Raw genomic sequence first — 18582 nt, 5'->3', positions numbered from 1 at the left:
ATCATGTAACCAGCATGACTGAGGAGGACACTGGGTGGACGGGCTTTGCAGGTCAGACTTTGAAACTAAAAAGAAGTCATTCATTAGCGTGTACAACTATTTTTAAAGCATGAGCCTAAAATTGCAAAACGAGTGCATATGTGTTGATGTTTGCGTTCACACTCAATGAATCTGAAGCTTCTATTGTCATTGTGCCAAAAGCAGTGAAAATATGCTGTCCCATTCAGTGCAAATAAAGAATCTGTGTTCACTGACAGGACAAAGCACTGAACATGATTTCATCTGTTAAACTGCAGCTATACAACTTCTATTTCAGGAAAAGTAAACTAAAAACTAAAACATTTTTCTTCAGCTGTGATGGTCCTGAGTCCTGAGATTCTAGACCAGTGGAATTTAAAGTGTCTTTTTAAGTTCATTGCTGCCTCTAACCACGACTGTCTTCATCAGTTTTAATGTCACTGTGACTCATATTCAAGCATTTTTGCTTGTCGCCTCTCCACTGCTGTATTCAGAATCAGAATCAGAATACTTTATTAGTCCCTAAGGAAATTATTGCAACATGGCAAAAATACCACATGGTGACTCTGACTTAATTTATATGTATACTCAATCATTTGCATCACTGTATTGACACCAATAAACTATACCAACAACTATACCCACATGACCATCGTAGAGCTAAACATTGCAACACTAAGTATTGATGGAGCCTATAATCTTCAGTAATCCATACCTTGCTTCCTCCTGTTTTCTGGCAACAGCTGAAGAAAGCTGTGAAGCTACAGTGTTCCCACTTTGAGCACAGATGTTCATGGCATGGATATGTAACTGACTTTTTGCATGTCCTGAGAACCTGAAGAGAGCCTTTATCCAATTTCTAAAGCCTACATTCACAAAGGCAGGGTCACACTTGCTTGGATTGACTGATTTGAATAAACTTTGGCACAGTGAAAACACAGCACCCCTTGTAAAGTGGCACTGTAATGCAACCAAGGAAAAGTTGCGCTACTATAAACCTAGGATCAGGTTGTGCAGGCTTTGTGCAGGTGATGATGTCTGAAACATAAAATCCTTTTCTGTCCCTGTCATCTGTGGGTGACTGGTTCCTGACACGGGGCTCAAGTCCTTTTGGTAAACATGACAAGAAAACCTGTCACTCTCTGAGGGCCAGGGCAACAGCCAGGCCCTCAGAGAGGAAACCACACAAACCAAATCAGTGTTCTGACAGTGTGTGTTTGCATGCACAATTATTTTTGTTGATTTTTATGTCTGTTTCCTGGACATCCGTCCCTCCTGTCCGTCCTCCTTCTGTGCTTTCTCTCCCTCTCTTTGGTCATCTGACCCACTGTCACCTTTTCTCTCCCCTCAAGTCTATATGCAGCACAATGCCCCCAACCAAACACACACACAAACACACCACTGCCATCATCAGTAAGCCCCCTTCCCCACATATACAGCACAGTGTTAACATCAAAGTTTGCTGTGATTTATGGTGGCAGACGTCAACGAATAGGGCAAATATTTCCTTTTCCTTACATTGCAATTATTTTACATTCAGTATTTCAGATTTTTTGCAGACAAGCTAAAGAACAGCGAACCAGATGTTTCTGTTAATCCTTAACTCACCGTTTCTGTCATAGACTACATCTGTTTGTAACAAACAAACCTACAACCACGCACCGTCATTCACCGTATGTCGGTGTGTGCAGGCGTGTGCTCTGAACCTTACTGCCTATGCTCTGAACTAACCATCAGCAGCCAGCTGTCAATGACAGAGTTAAGCAGGAGGGATGGCAGATAGGTAAACAATGCCAAAACGTGTGACTGTATTGTAGCAAACAGCTCCTTAAGTTACAATTCAGTGAAACGGACATTGGTCCTACACAGTAGGCTACATCACTGGCAGCCTCTGGCTTTTCCTCACAGGAGACCAACTCCAGTCAACATATCATCACCTAACTTAACAACATGGGTATTTACCTCCTTTTAGTCAGGACTTCTTTTCTTTTTACAAGCGGTTGGTCTGAACCAACAATTAAATAGTGTTGTCTGTCCGCATCTTTTCATGTCTGATGTCTCAGTTCAGTTAGCAAGTTTTAGTTAGCACCAGCGACTGTGCTAACAAACATACAGCAAATAGGTTTGGTAGAGAAAGCCGGTCGGATTATTAAACATGCAACTTTTTTGCTGGTAATGATTGAAATGATTAAAGAAAATCAACAAGCTATTTATGCAAGATAATTCATAATTTTATGGGGGGGGGGGGTCATAAAGACTTGTCTAAAGGGATGTCTAAAGAGTATTCAGTAGAGAACAAAGCAAGCTAAAACTAAAACAAAAAAACCCAAAAACCACCATGTTAATAATTTTACTTTCTTTTTACAAATCAAATCAAATACCCCTCTAACACCCCTGGAAATTACACGCCTGGATGTGTGACAAGTTCATCTACTAGTAGGCTATGGCACTTGGCCACAGGTGACAGTAGTTGACCTCCATTTGCGACTGCTCCAGCTGCTGTGATGGTCAGTAGAACTGCTACAAATTGAAGATCATATGCAAGTTTTGGAAATTAAATCATGAATATTCCTAACTTGGATTTAGAACAAAGATTTCTAACTCTCCTCCACGCTCAGAAACAGATGACAAACCAACAGACACACATGAGTCACTCATAAGCTCTCTCACAAGCTCGACTCAATCACACTGGCTCTGTTTGTTACTAACCACAACCTCGTGCATGGGAGTAACACCAGGTAAACTCACGACACTTTTAAATATTTTGTTAAGGTAACCTCATAAATGTCACAGATGAAATATTTCGTGTTTATTTGCTGGTTTGTCGGTAGCGGCTCCTTAAAAGCAAGTCTACCACACATCTATTCGACCAGCGCCAGTTGATCTGCGACGCCAGTTAATCTGGAACACCAGCTTAAAGTCTCTACTGGTTCCTGCAGAATTGTTGTTGGTTTGTGTGTTCGACTGGTGACTGGAAAGTCGCAGCCACTTGTGAGCAGCGACCGTGAATGAAATGTGTAATGATGCTGGAAAGCATGCAGTTCTATTATATTCTGTTTTACGTTTGTATCGCCTTTTGCTGGACTTCAATAAAACTTAAGCAGGCCCTTTTACTGGAGTAATTTTTTAACACTATCTCTACTTCTACTGAAGGACAGAATGTCTGTACCTTCACCAGACAGATGACAGATGATGAAGACATAAATGGAAGTATCCAGGAACTATTGTATTATTTAGCATGATGTCTGCCACTTACCATAGTAGAACTTTATGGAGGCAAAACTGAGCACAGCATTTATTTGGATACAAAAAGTGATCTATAATATTCACACTGTAAAGCTAATTTAACTATTCAATAGAAGTTCTTTTGTGAATAACTGATCACAGCTTGAACAATATTTTGATATGAAGACAAATATTCAACAAAGGCAGTGCCATTTTTTAATTGCTGATGATGGACTAAATGGGAAAAATGCACTGGTATAATTTTATTATGTTAATTTGTTATTTTTTTGATAATGTTATAAATTCAAGCAACGTGTGCATTGAACCCAGAGAGAAAACACTGAGAACAGCTGTACACAAACTACCATGCGCCCACTCGATTACATTTTTTATTATTATGTATGTATTTATTATGTACCAGCTCAGGTAGTATAAAGAAAAATGACGTGTAACCAGATGGTTTTTTTAGTAACTTTTTTTTATTGCTCAAACACAAGAAACATGCTTTGAAAAACAAAATTGCTGGGCAGCACACAGCCCTGGAGTGCTGCTAAAAACAAAGAAAGAAATTAAAAAGTGGCTAACGCGTGTTCAGGTTGTTTACTAAGCTCCAAAAGAAATGACAGAGTCAAAGGTAAAAAGACAAAAAAGCGACAGTCTTCCCCCTGCTGTGACTGACAGGAGAACAGCCCATGTTTTATTATGTATTAAACCTTTATTTTACCAGAAAAGTCCATTGAGATTAAAAACCTCTTTTCCAAGAGAGTCCTGGCCAAGAGGCGACAACATGTTAAAATTACAAAGTTACATACATGATTATAAGTAACAATTACATTTTAAAAACATTTCTCTGGCTCTCTCAATTTGGACTTAAAAGCATTTAATGAAATAAGATCTGCTATCTTCCAGTCTTTTTGCATCATGTTCCATGTAAAAGGGGCAGCATAAGAAAAAGCCCTCTTTCCCAGTTCAGTTCTGGCAATGGAACATTGAGCAGAAGAAGATCGCTTGAACGCAGGCTATAAGAAACAGTACTCTCCATGTGTGTTCAGTGAAATGTGTGTGATCATGAGACTAGTCATTGACATCCCCCAGACTGTAAAAGTATCACAGAAACACAGTCACCTTTGGCACTGCGTCACAAGCCAGCCATGGCTGATGACAGAATCACTGAACAAGTGGCAGCATGTTACTGTTACGACATGTTAATGCTTTGGACCACAAACTCAAAGCAACACGAGCTTCAGGAATCGTTCGATGTTCTGTGATTACTTTGCAGTTTTAGAGAGATTCAAATTCATTGTTTAGCTACAGGTTAACAGTCTTCACAGCTAAGTTTTGCTTCCACCAAAGAGAAAAGAAAAATAATATTAGGGGCTTTCCTGAACATACTTAACACTAGTTGTTAGCCGTCTAAGACCAGAATGTCTCTTGCAAAGTGTACAGGTAAATTATTTTCACAAGCAACTGCAACATATCTGTTAGTGAGGAGATTACCAGTATACTGGCATCTGGGTTTTCTGGCTCCCTCATTCTTTAGTTCACACTTAACAACTTTGAACCTCTTGTGACTTTTTGTCATTTGAAGTGTTTCATCAAATTTTCCCTCAACACAAATTTTTTTGATCTCACTTGGATTATCAAGGATGAACGTGTTGGTATCTTTACAGCTGTTGTCAACATTGTAGATCTGTTTACTTTTTATAACCTTATCACAACCCTTTGCAGTCATGCTGGCGTCTATGTGCTGTCTTCTAAACTTGCCATAGCCGTCTTCTTCGAGCGTTGAACTCTCAGTGGCAATGAGCAGCAAACACAGGAACAGGATCCTCATTATTACCTGGTGAAGAAAAAACAGAAACAATATTCTGATTGAGAATTTTATCCAGAAAAAGCACAAATTATTGCAACAAATATGTAATAAATTTGAGTCTACATGCTAACTTGTGGTTCCTAAAGTAGAATGGGAAGTGATAGGTTTGTAGCATAAACCTGTTCGCTGGAACGTTCAAGACAGTTTACTACACAGCAAAAATCAAGACACAAGTAGGCAAAGTTCTTTGTGTTACTCATGCATGAGGGAGGCCTGCCTGGAGCCAAGTGTCGTTCCACCCACTTGACCTCCGTCAGACTCTCAGCCAGGTTCCCCATAGCACTCCTTTTATTGTGGTTACATGAATATGCACAGGGTCATTAACATATGAGGTTTCATATAGGTATACATGTGGACAAAGAATACATTGTCTGTGTGTGTGTGTGTGTGTGTGTGTGTGTGTGTGTGGGTGTGTGTGGGGGTCAAGATGTGACCCTGTGAAGACTCCCCAAAGCTGGTGCCAGGAGTCTAGCGGTCCATCTGAACAAAAGGCTCTTACACTCAAACAGATATACGTGTGTTTGCTAAACCATCAGCAAGAGAAGACACGACCTCTCCTAGGAGGTGTGTGATCTATGCCAGAACCCTCTGAAGAGGAGTGAACGCACCCCCCTCTTCATGCTACACAGAGTTGTTACAGACCTCCTAGGATGAGACATTCTTTCAATCTACAAATGAATATATACTTCTAAGCATATATAAATATATATTTCTAAGCATAAATGACAATCCAACAATACAAATCTAACAGGAAGCAGAGGCTTCAACTATCACCCAGCCCTCTCCTGTTGAGCCTGCTCCTATTCTGTCTTCAAGCCCAGCAAGAAGCGTCGGATCAGCTGCTGAATGATTGCTTAGTTACTTTGCTTTTGTCTTTGGGTGCTCAGGGACTTCTCATACACTCCTTCCCCTTCATTCATATTCTACTGTTACATACACTATGTTGCCAAAAGATTCTGTTCCTCTGCTTTCACACACACACATATAAACTTGAATTACATCCTATTTTTAATCCATATGATGTCGGCCTCCCTGTAAATGCTTTCCACAGCGTTTAGGAGTGTATGGGGAATTTATGAGGTCAGCCACTGATCTCACACATTAACTTGCAGTCTCTGCTCTATTTATGAGCAGTTCTGTCAGGTTGAGATCAGGACTCTGTGCAGGCCAAACTCGCTCATCCATGTCTTTATGGATCTTGTTTTGTGCACTGGTGTGCAGTGACGTTGGAACAGGAAGGGGCCATCCCCAAACTGTTCCCACAGACTATGGAGCATGAACGTATCATAAGTGTTTTGGTGTGTAGAAGCATTAAGAGTATCTTTTACTGGAACTAAGGGGCCGAGTCTTAAATTGCTGTTGAATCTAAATGTCTTATAGTGAGACACATTAGAATTTTGATTTTGTCTTTTCACAAACTGATCGCCAGCCAGAAATCTTTACATCACACAATGAAACAATTTGCAAGAACTTAAACGTCGACTCGGACATGAAATCATCATAAATGTAAATGCTGGAAGCTTTCCTCACCTCTCCTCGTGTATTGTGGCTTGGTCTGTAATAACAAATCTGTACTGCACATCTGAAAACGAATAAAACTCAACTCAAGAACCTCACGACCTTTGCTGCACTGAAAGGCATCCAGCATGAGATTACCTTATTTTTGTTTCACTGATGAGTGAATGAGTGGTTGTTGGTTGGTTGGTTGGTTGGTTGGTTAACCTGCAGCGGTTCAGGCACAAGTGGGTCGTCTGGAGCAGCAGGTGAAAGGCTCTGAAGCTGGCGAAAGATTACAATAAATCAAATACATGACTGAATAGGCAACATCTGATAGTCAGTGTGAATGAAAATGAAAGATTATCTAACATAAAGACTGGTCTCAAACTGAACATGCAGGTAGCTTATGCAGGATTTGTGTGCTCACAGAACCCAGATAATGTCAGCATGTTTTTAAGCCCGTGTCTGGATTGTAAAAGTAGGTAAAGTGTGGCAGGAGCGAGGGTTGTTATACTTCCTTGGAGGTGTAGAACATGAGCCTGTTGAGAATTAAATATTTTTATTGTACAAACAAAACATTCTTACCAAATGAGGAGCAAAGACTCGAGATGAGCAGAGTGTAGCTGAGACACGCTGTTACGTTCAAGTCAGTCAAACTGGAACAAAGAACACTTGGTTCTTGTCACTTTGATTTTTATACATTTCAGCAGCACCGCCTTATAACCATTTAAATTATCACCTACATCACCAGTGCAGCAGTTCTAAGAAAATGTACCACTTCTCTGTTTGTGTTTCAGAAACTTAATACCACATGACCACAGCATCACGCAAATGTAGTTTGTCACTCATAGCTGGCTTTTCTACTGTTTTACCAAAAAAAAATGTTTTCTTGTATATTTGCAGGCCAAACAATCAGGGTGAACGATCAGGCTGGACGCCTCCATTTCTACCTGTTCGTGTTTGTAAAGTAGAATCACTGTGGCGATCGCTTTAAAGGCTGGCTTTCATTGTTACATTGTGTTCATACCTAAATACTAAGAGAAAGTTCATATGTGTGTCCTCATTAGGACCGGGATTTGTGTTGGTGTGTGGGACTGTTTCCTAAGGTTTATACTGTTACTGGTTATAATGTGACAATGTGTTTCAGCTATTTTACAGAATAACACAAAAGTAGAATAGAATAGAATAATCCTTTAATTGTCCCACAAGGGGAAATTTGGTTGTAACAGCAGCCAAAAAGACAAATATACAAACAAACAGTACACAGGACACGGAACAGAAACATACACAATTTTTCTTACATATTTACATTAAGGACAATGGTGAATATTACCGCGGAAGCACTAGCTGGTAGTCGGGCCGTACGCGTGTCTTAGTGCAGTTGAACATAATCCACAAAGTCCGCTTGTAGTCGAAAAACAAACAGGCAAACATTTATTTCCACAGTTTTGAAATACAGTGATCCATTTGAATGTTCCAGTATACTGCAAACACGGTAAGAAACTGTTTTTCTCCACACCTAGTTAAAGCCCCCGTAGCTCCACACTGCCCGTCGCGAACGCTCCCCCCGTGCACAGTTACCGTGTGTTAAAGGAACAGTACGTAAAAATTAAATAAGGCAAGAAAAAATACAATTTAACTGTAAATCTTATGCTAAACAAATTATAAAGTAAAAACTGAAATTCCCCATTATTTTACACTTATCCTTATCTAAAATGATTCAAATTATTAACAAATATACACTCTGTGCAATCTGAGTAAACTAAGAGATGACTAGATCTTTATCCTATACAGTTACTATAAACAGAGAGTACTGTACAGTTATTAAATTAAATAAAAATAATTACAGGTAAGAGGCAAACCAGGTTGTAGTGCGAATTGGTTAATTAACTAACTTATGGCAGTTACAGCATTGATGTAAACATCTATGTTTGTTGGGAGCAGTTCTGATTGTACAGTCTGACAGCTGCAGGGAGGAAGGACCTGTGGAAACGCTCCTTCATGCATCTAGGATGCAGCAGTCTCTCACTGAAGGAGCTCTGCAGTTCAGCAACATCTACATGCATGGGGTGGGAGACTCTGTCCATCAGAGATGTTATTTTGGCCAGAGTCCTTCTGTCTCCCACCACCTGCACTGGGTCCAGGGTGCATCCCAGAACAGAGCTGGCCTTCCTGATGAGTTTATCCAACCTCTTCCTCTCAGCTGCCGATAAACTGCTGCTCCAACATACCACACTGTAAAAAAATCACAGATGTAATGAGTAAATAATGCATTGCAATACTTTTAAGAACACTGTTCTGTGTAATGCATTACTTTTTTGACTAGGTTCATGTTTCCCCAGTATTGAACTCTATAAGAACGGGCGATGCCTCCAACATGCACAAACATTTGACCCACAGCATGCAATTAATCTGCATGAATGTAATGCCTTTAATATGCTGCTTAGAGGTGGTTGTAGATCTCAACGTGGAGCCAATTATTACCCAATAAGAATCAATAAGAGAATCATATTGATAAGTGATATTGAGAATGCCATCCCTACCTGCTTGTGTGTCACCCTACTTGCTCATAGGGGTTCATATAATTGTTGGGGTCTTCTGTTGTCCTTGTATTACTGTAGGGTTTTATCGTACAATATAAAGCACCTTTGTGATTTGGTTCTATAAAAATAAAGTTTAATTAAAAATAATATTTTTTCCGCTGTGCCTTGGCTCAGCCGGTTTCTCTTTTTGGTAATAGCCTCTCCATCTCTGGAGAAAAACCCTTTCATGTGGTACTAAGTAGGCAGGGGTTTAAGGGTATCCCACAGAAAGCCTGTAAAGATTTGGATAGATGCACCTCTGCTTAGATTATATAGATTAGGTGTTGTTGTACCCCAGTTGCTTGGCACACACAAAAAAAGAGGTGAAAAAGGTGAATCTCCAACATGAGCAGAAGAATTTTGCAGGGATCCAATAGCAGATACAGTGGTCCCTCACTGTTTCGCTGATTTTTTCTTTTTTGTTGCATTTTTTATTTATTTTTTTAAGTGCATTGTATTCTGCGTCCTGACTGGCTGTAGGCAATTAGACCATTGTCAATCAATCTCGTGTTGTGTCTCCTGTACAGTACAGAATGCGTTCAGCTGGTCAAATTTACATAAAGCTTCGATCGCTAGCAGTGTGACTCTGACGTGCTGTACTGTATGTTTGTAAGTTTTCTCCCCAACAAACACAACAATGTCACAAACATCGTCACCGGCGGGTGCCTTTGGTTTCCTTCTATAACACTGGACTTATTTTTCTACAAGACTTTGAGAGTGTTCAAACAAGAGAGAAAAGTGTGAAAATGTTCATGCCTGCCTGGGAAAAGTGTATAAAGTGTGTAGTGAGGGGTTTTACAGCCTTAAAACATCTATAATAATTGTAAAAAGTAAAGTTGGCTACTTCATGGATTTCACCTATCAGTGACTCCTGCGATAAACGAGGGACCACTGTATATGGTCATTAATCACACCAGCACTCAAACCACTTTCTGAAACAGCAAGACTCTAATAATTTTCTTATCAGAGACATTACTCACTCTTAAATAAGCAAGCCTTGATACGTGCTTCATAAAAAACGTACTGGATTTCTCCACAAATGTTCAGTATGTCCCATCATCATTTATTTTCCTGTGTGCAGATCCCGTGGAGAAAACAATGTTGTGGTGAGCTGTTCAGGATTAATTCCACAGTGTGTGAAGTGTGAAGTGGTTTGGATCTGTCAATGCCCTGTGGAATATCGCTCACTATCATAATGAACAATAAGCTCATTTTTAACTTTGTTTCTTGACAGGATATATTTTGCAAACTCTTGAGTCATGAGTTCTGTAGCTGCGTCTTTGGCTCAGTGAATTTGAATATCTTGCTTTCACAGCTGTCTGTTGCTTATCTCTGCTCAGATATAGCATTCTCATTTCTGGGTTTTTAATCAGTATAAAATGGTTTGTAAGGAACTTACAAAGCAGTTTCACCACTGAGCACCATATATGGTTAGTCTTTCTTTTACAGGCATTTATCAGAAATGCATCATCACTACCAGTATGAAGACAATGACTGCAGCGCTATTTGATCAGAATATGTTGTCTTTATATTGCTTGTTTTATGCTAGCATCTTCTTGCAATTGGGGCCTTCATTTGTTTCTCTATTTGGCTCCAGGAAGGCAACTATAAAATACCACAAGGTCAAATATCAACCATGGCTTTCGCTCTAGCATCCACATCACATAGACTATCTAGTCTTTTTATGCGGTACATGATCCCAGTTGTAGCAGAGTAACAAGCACATTACATGTTTTAAGATTACTTTGATGCTTTTTTTCTGATTTTGAAGTTTTCTCAGGTGTATGTTCAGGACAATTACTGGAAGCCACATTTCCTTACCCTTAGCCAATGAAGGCCCAAATACAGCTGCCCTCAGTTCTTATTCCCAACACGTAACATACCAACAGTTTGTCATGGCCTGAGGCATCTCATAGTAACGTGAAAGGTATCTTTCCGCATCCTTATGAGATGCTCCAGATTCCCATTTGAAAACAACCGAACGCTGCTCGCAGCAGTAACACACACTTGGAGCAGAGGCTCCTAACATTAACTCTATCCATAACTTTAACCTTAACCCTATCTGGTCTTGTTTTACAAAGCGATTCATGATCAGAACAAAAAACACATTTACATGTATAGATTCATTCCAAACGGCTCTCATGCCTCCAAACGCATACTGATGATTTGTCACATAGCATCGTTACCTGTTGGGATGAGAAAATTCCCACCTAGATTGAGTGAGATGAAATAGAAATCGGCTCTCCTCTAACTGACTTTATAGAAATAATTACAGAAGCTGCATTTATAACTGTTATTAAATAACAGCAGCACACGAGAACTAAAGTGTAATCCCAGCACATTTCGCTTCGCTTGCACTGATTCTTTAGAGATGACGACCGTGGTGGGTAATTAAGGGCAAACAATATACAAGTCGCGTGAAAAATGGAGGCTGCATTACCTTTCCAAAGCTTCCTTTCCCGATGGCCCGCAGTATCTGGAAGTGGTCAAAGTTTACTGTGGAGAAAATGAGAAGCAGTTAGTGAGAACGTGTCAGTTTGAGCTGAGCTATAAAACAGGGAACATGACATGTACAGCACTGTGCAAAAGTCTTGAGCCATCCCTCATTTGCTTCCAGGGATCCGGACTTCCCTGTAATCTTTAAAGTGGTATTAAGGAATAGCTCTCCAGGCTTTTTAAAGTGTTTCTGATTTTTAATCCAGGGCTTGTATTTGACCACTTTTTGTCTGTTAAGACCCTTCACACTAATCTCTGAAACATTCAAACATAAACAGACACCTAAGTCACGGAAAGGACCAGAAAACTTAACAAAGAACCAATTTTAAATTGTATCTGTACACATTTACTTGCAGCCTACTGCAAAAAAACAAAAGCCCACATCATTTGTTCTCACTTCTTTAGTTGAAGAATGCAGTTAATAACACCGTTAACACAGACTGACCTGGCAAAACACGAAAAAATAAGGGGGTGGTTCAAGACTTTTGCTCGGTACTGTATGAGAAATGCAAATGTGCACTTCACAATGTATCGCTGCACTTCGGCAGTACTGTGAAGATCAAATGTTTTTTCCTTCCCGATGCATGTGAAAGGTTAAGACTTACATCTCCAAATGTACTGGAACTGATTTGAACCAGAGGACTCAGCCACACTGTTACTATGTACTGCATAAACACGTTTACCGATGAAGGTAAAGCAGACGCTGTCCTGACTGTGTGGCTAAATTTTGTGCTGAAAGCATCAAATCAATTGAATATGATTCACTTGCTATGAGAGGTTTTTACTCCAAGTGTGACTTTTTCTGGGTTCATACACCTTTCAGGGTCAAATTCAAGCACTTTGTAAGCACGTTTAATGTCCATTTTCAACATTTTCCAGCACATTACCATAAAAAGGATGCATATTTCACTTCGCATCACCTGAGTAAGACCACGTGAAAGGCCAAATTAATAAGTCTTCTCATCAGATATTGATGCTTCTTTCTTATGTGACACAAAAAACAGGAGGAGACAGATCTTTGCTTGTGTTGTTTTTTAAGTTCATTCATTCAAAACTAACTGTAAGACGCTTAACTACATTGCAGTCTGTGTTATTGTTGTAGACCTAATTATCACCTTTAAAGTGTTTGTGCTAATAACATCATGTAGAGTAAGACAGGCATAGAGAACAGCACTGACTGGGAGAGGCTTTGAACAGATGACATACTCAGATCAATTCAACACTTTAGACTTTAAAAATGCACAAGCGTCTTTCAAAAACCCATTTATTTAATCTGTCATCATTGATATTATTATGTACAGTTAGAATGTACTGTTCATCTCCCTTAAATAAACAGGCAGCCTTAAAGTGTGAAATAGTCACTTGTCTACTGTCTCAGTGGCTGATAGTGCCCCACAGGCCTCAATGTCAGCTTGAAGCCATTATGTTTCAATTGTTTAATGATAAACAGATTTTGAATGAAAGCGAGGAAACTTCGCTAGCACAAAAAAGTGCCTATTCTTTCTTCCCATATGGTTCAGTCATATTACCGTCATTTCCCCCTAAGCTGTTCCCAAAGACACCAGGTTAATACTTGAAAAGGCTGCAGCGATACACAAAAATATCATCAATATTCTGTTTACTTGGTGACAACGTCGCTTTTAGCCTTCAATCAGAAAGCCTGACGTTGGCTAGTTAAGCATCGGGCTAACGTTTAACGCTTTCACTTGAGGGAAGTAACTCGTATTACTGCTACTGCTGTGTAATCTTGGTTCAATTCACAGCATATTCTACAAGTTACCCTGCAATAACTAACTGTTAGAATAGCGCCACCGTATTGTATCGCACTGAGTGCACTTCAATCCTTTATCCCGCGAGTTTGCTAGCTAGCAAAATAATAATACCAATTTTAAACAAATAACATGTGTAACGTACACACTCGAGAAAATTATTTACTAGTACTTACGCAACTCCCCCGTTGTGAAAACGTACAAATCCTTCTTGTATTTTTCCTTTTCCAGCAAACACTCATTAAAACGGCCTCCAGGCACATTAGCGCACTCACCCCCGACTGATCAGGGAGGGGGTGGGGGGTCACACATTGAAACAGACTAACGTGCAGAGGTACAGCCCAGGCAGACAAATGTTGCTTTTAGACTTTGCGACTCGTTTTATTTCTCTATCTGATAAGAAAACTATTCAATCAGATAGTTATTTGTGGTGAATGAAATACGGTTACAGTTTCAAGAAGTTTTAAGCACCAAATCCGAAATTCAAGCACTGCAATATTAAAATCCAATTCAATTTCTTGTTTGCTCCGAAATCTACGACATGACTATATACAGAAAAGCTTAACATGGTATGCAAAAAAAACCCCGAAGACAATACAAATACATGAACAAAAATGTTTTAACTGTCAGTTATGTCATTTTAAAATTTTCCAAAACTAACATTTTCTTTGATTGACTGATATTAAATTGATTAGGGTCAAGTTTAGTGTGAACAATATTACACAAACAAGCACGTGTGTGCGCATGCGCACATATTAGAATCCCTCCCATCGCTTCTAATATGTGCGCATGCGCACATATTAGAATCCCTTCCATCGCTTCGATCGCTTGTGACGTGATAACTTTGCTTTGATCCCAAAACCTATAAATAGGAGCGCTCACCTGTTACTTTATGCTTAACGGACGTTGACCTGCAGCAACTGAAACCCTTTTGAGAAGTTTTGAGAGCAATTTACGAGAGAAACCAAAACAAGTTCAGTTTTGTTTCTCACCAATTTACAGCGCAAACAGACACATTACACCATGTCAGCCAACCCAGCCTTCGGCTCAGATGAGCTTGGAATATCTAAAGGGACCATTTTGGGAGATCACCACGTGGTGGAGGCTTTCCTTGGAGAAGGAAGCTTTGGTGTTGTAACGAAATGTCGCGATACAAAAAACAACAAAACTGTTGCTGTTAAAGTCAACAAGAGCGACCCTGAAATTCTGCTCCAGGCAAAACTGGAAATTTTCATCCTGGAGCAGCTACGACGCTTGGATCCAGACAGGTGCAACATTGTCGAATGGAACGGCTATTTCCTCGATGGAGAGCGCATTTGCTTGAATTTCGAACTCCTCGACCAAAGCCTGTCAGACTACATAGGGGACCGGAATAACCAAGGTCTCCCAATGAGAGAAATCAGGCCAATTTTGCATCAGCTCGCAAATGCTCTATTCCACCTGGGTTCTGTGGGAATAGTGCATGCTGACCTCAAACCTGTCAACATCATGGTTGTGAACCGCAGTGAGTCTCAAGTCAGAGTCAAACTTATAGACTTTGGCATCGCATGTAACACCTCTGCAGTGATTCCTGGTGACTGTGTGGGGACAATTGGTTATTGTGCACCTGAGATTATGCTTGGCACTCCATATGATGAAGCAATTGACATGTGGTCTCTGGGGCTGGTAGCTGTGGAGCTTGCTACAGGGGTGCCTCTCTATCCTGGGGAAGACGATTATGATGTTTTGAAATTCATAATTGAAACTCAGGGTCAGCTACCAGATCATCTCCTAGAGTCTGGCTTGTACACTGACAGCTATTTCATCGAGGATAACCACAACGAACAGCGCTGGACATTTAAGACCCCAGAACAATTTCAATACGAGACAGATTATCGATCCAAGGAAACTCGATCGATAAAACTTAAGTGTCTCGATGACCTCGAACAACTGCTGAAAGTTAGGCGAGGACCGGAAAATGGCCAAACATTATTTGTAAGGCTAATCAAAGAAATGTTGGCCTTGGATGCAAATCAGCGCATAACACCCTCGGAGGTTCTGAAGCATCCCTTTTTCCACCCTGGCCTCTCAAGGAGAACCCCCTGCACTGACATGAATAGTACAGGGGGAGAACTCCTTGTGCTCTCTCAGCAGCCTTCAAGCTGGAAAAGTCATGGATCGCAAAAATTCAGCTGCAGTTTCCAAAACTCAGTTGAATTTCCTCAAAAAGGAGACATCAACACCTCAGCCAACCCATCTGCCTCTGAAGATGATCTTCAAATAACGGAAGGGACCATTTTAGGAGATCACCACGTGGTAGAGGCCTTCCTTGGAGAAGGAGGCTTTGGTTTAGTAACCAGATGTCGCGATACAAAAAACAACAAAACGGTTGCTATTAAAGTTAACAAGAGCGACCCTGAAATTCTGCTCCAGGCAAAACTGGAAATTTTCATCCTGGAGCAGCTACGACGCTTGGATCCAGACAGGTGCAACATTGTGGAATGGAACGGCTATTTCCTCGATGGAGAGCGCATTTGCTTGAATTTCGAACTGCTCGACCAAAGCCTGTGGGACTACATTGGGGACCGGAATAACCGAGGTCTCCCAATGAGAGAACTCGGGCCAATTTTGCATCAGCTCGCAAATGCTCTGTTCCACCTGGGTTCTGTGGGAATAGTGCATGCTGACCTCAAACCTGGAAACATCATGGTGCTGAACCACAGTGAGTCTCCCGTCAAAGTCAAACTCATAGACTTTGGCCTCGCATGTCCTGCTTCTGCAGTGATTCCTGGTGACCGTGTGGGGACAATTGGTTATTGTGCACCTGAGGTTATGCTTGGCATTCCATACGACGAAGCAATCGACATGTGGTCTCTGGGGCTGGTAGCTGTGGAGCTTGCTACAGGGGTGCCTCTCTATCCTGGGGAAGACGATTATGATGTTTTAAAATTCATAATTGAAACCCAGGGTCAGCTACCAGATCATCTTCTAGAGTCTGGCTTGTACACTGACTGCTACTTTCATCGAGGATAACTACAACAAACAGCGCTGGACATTTAAGACCCAAGAACAATTTCAATACGAGACACATTATCGATCCAAGGAAACTCGATATATAAAACTTAAGCGTCTCGATGACCTCGAACAACTGCTGAAGGTTAGGCGAGGACCGGAAAATGGCCAATCATTATTTGTAAGGCTAATCAAAGAAATGTTGGCCTTGGATGCAAATCAGCGCATAACACCCTCGGAGGTTCTGAAGCATCCCTTTTTCGACCCTGGCCTCTCAAGGAGAACCCCCTGCACTGACATGAATAGTACAGGGGGACAAAACCTTGTGCTCTCTCAGCAGCAATCATCGTTTGGGTGGCCAGAATTCTAGGGGAGCTAGAAATTCTTGTGGAAAAAAAGCCCAAAACAATAACATCAACAAAAACAACCGATGAATGTGGTCTTAAACTTGGGCACAATTTGGCTTGAAATCCATCAACTAATCTCTCAATATTCAAAGCGGAGCAGCAGACAACTTACCATCACATCAGTCCTTCAATCAGACCTACAACAAACGTCTTCCTTCTCTCACCCCAACCGGTCGCAGCAGATGGCCGCCCCGACCTGAGCCTGGTTCTGCCGGAGGTTTCTTCCTGTAAAAAGGGAGTTTTTCCTTCCCACTGTCGCCAAAGTGCTTGCTCATAGGGGGTCATATGATTGTTGGGTTCTCTGTATGTATTATTGTAGGGTCTACCTTACAATAATACATACAGCCTTGAAGTGACTGGTGATGTGATTTGCTGCTGAATGAATTCGGAACTAATTGGAAATCTGGATATTAATTAAATAAACCTGCTTTGAGCATCAATTAATTGTTGTTTGAAATTCTTTATAAATATATAAATATTAGGGGTGCAACGATATTCGTATCGATATTGAACCGTTCGATACAGTGCTTTCGGTTCAGTACGCATATGTATCGAACAATACAAAATTTGTAATTTATTTTATCAACTTTCCTTCTGACGATGCTGTCTGTGTTGAGCGCTCAGTGAATCTACGTTCGAGTACTCCGCCTAGGCTGCACTGTCGAGCCTAGGCGGAGTAGTCGAACGCAGATTCACTGAGTGCTCAACACAGACAGCATCGTCAGCAGGAAGAGCGCAGGGCAAGCTAGCGAGACAGAAGTTAAGCTCTCCTTGTAACATGGACCCTCATTCAGATCTGGCGTTTGGAATTATTTTGGTTTTCATATGACGTATGACCCTGAAGGTAAGCGAGTCATGGACTAAAGTAAAACAGTATGTTGGATGTGCCACGCAATGCTCAATTACATGGGTGGGAACTAGTGTGTTAGCGCAGTTAGCTCGTTAACGTGTTGGCCGTCTAGCCCCATGCACGGGGCGATCGGCGGTAGCTCGTTAACGGAGATTTGCCGTGTTGTGGCGTTAAGGTCATTTCAACGAGATTAACGCTGACAGCACTAGTGGGAACACAACGAATATGACTGCACATTTACGCCGACATCATCCTAGTGCAAAGACAAGTGGAAGCAGACAAAAACAAGCAAGCATGCTACTAACTTTAGCCGAGTCATTTAGACAGCTGTTAGCACATGATTCTCCTTATATATGTTTAATATGCTGCTGAGAATATAGCCCAGAAGAAGCGGATAGTATAGCTTTTATTTTGGAAAGAGACATTTCTCTGTAATAAACTCTCTTTTCCAAAGATGAGTGATTCCTCAATCAGATACAGGGCTCGCAATATCGCTAGCCCGACGTCCCGGGGCTAGCGATTTTTTTTCAGTCGGGCTACCAAAATCTATCGCTGCCCTGCCCGTAGGAAGGAAAAATATATGTCAATGCTTTTGCATTCTTTCAGAAATGTAGCTGGGTAATTATGTCATTGGCATCGGTGAGCCACTGTCAATATGTGACATATTGCAATCGCGTTTGAATTTGCGCTTATTTTTTTGCTTTCACTTTGCAATCGCGCGAACTGTGTATAGAGAGCGACAGCACTGATCTGTGAGTGATGATAATTTGTGCACCAATTCCTCTGACATCGTCTTATTAATCGTTAGCTTACTATGCAAACATGACAAGTGAAATCTCCCGCAGCAAGCTTAATCATGTGAGAGGTTGATCGC

At 40.9% G+C, this 18582-nt stretch overlaps 1 long non-coding RNA gene across 1 annotated transcript; it reads right to left on the bottom strand.

Annotated features, from left to right (window-relative positions):
* Window positions 1-4285: 4285 nt before the first annotated feature.
* LOC120727606 lies at window positions 4286-7298 on the bottom strand. The gene is made up of 3 exons (XR_005694558.1): window positions 7199-7298; window positions 6773-6895; window positions 4286-5083 (listed from the first exon to the last, which is right to left on the bottom strand). It is a non-coding gene; the product is annotated as an uncharacterized LOC120727606 (long non-coding RNA).
* Window positions 7299-18582: the final 11284 nt, after the last annotated feature.

Source organism: Simochromis diagramma, unplaced genomic scaffold, assembly GCF_900408965.1.
Source record: "Simochromis diagramma unplaced genomic scaffold, fSimDia1.1 OVJJ01000356.1, whole genome shotgun sequence".
In the NCBI taxonomy this organism is placed as follows: Eukaryota; Metazoa; Chordata; class Actinopteri; order Cichliformes; family Cichlidae; genus Simochromis; species Simochromis diagramma.
The sequence above is the reverse complement of the archived record's forward strand: the minus strand, read 5'-3'. Positions and strand labels throughout refer to the sequence as shown.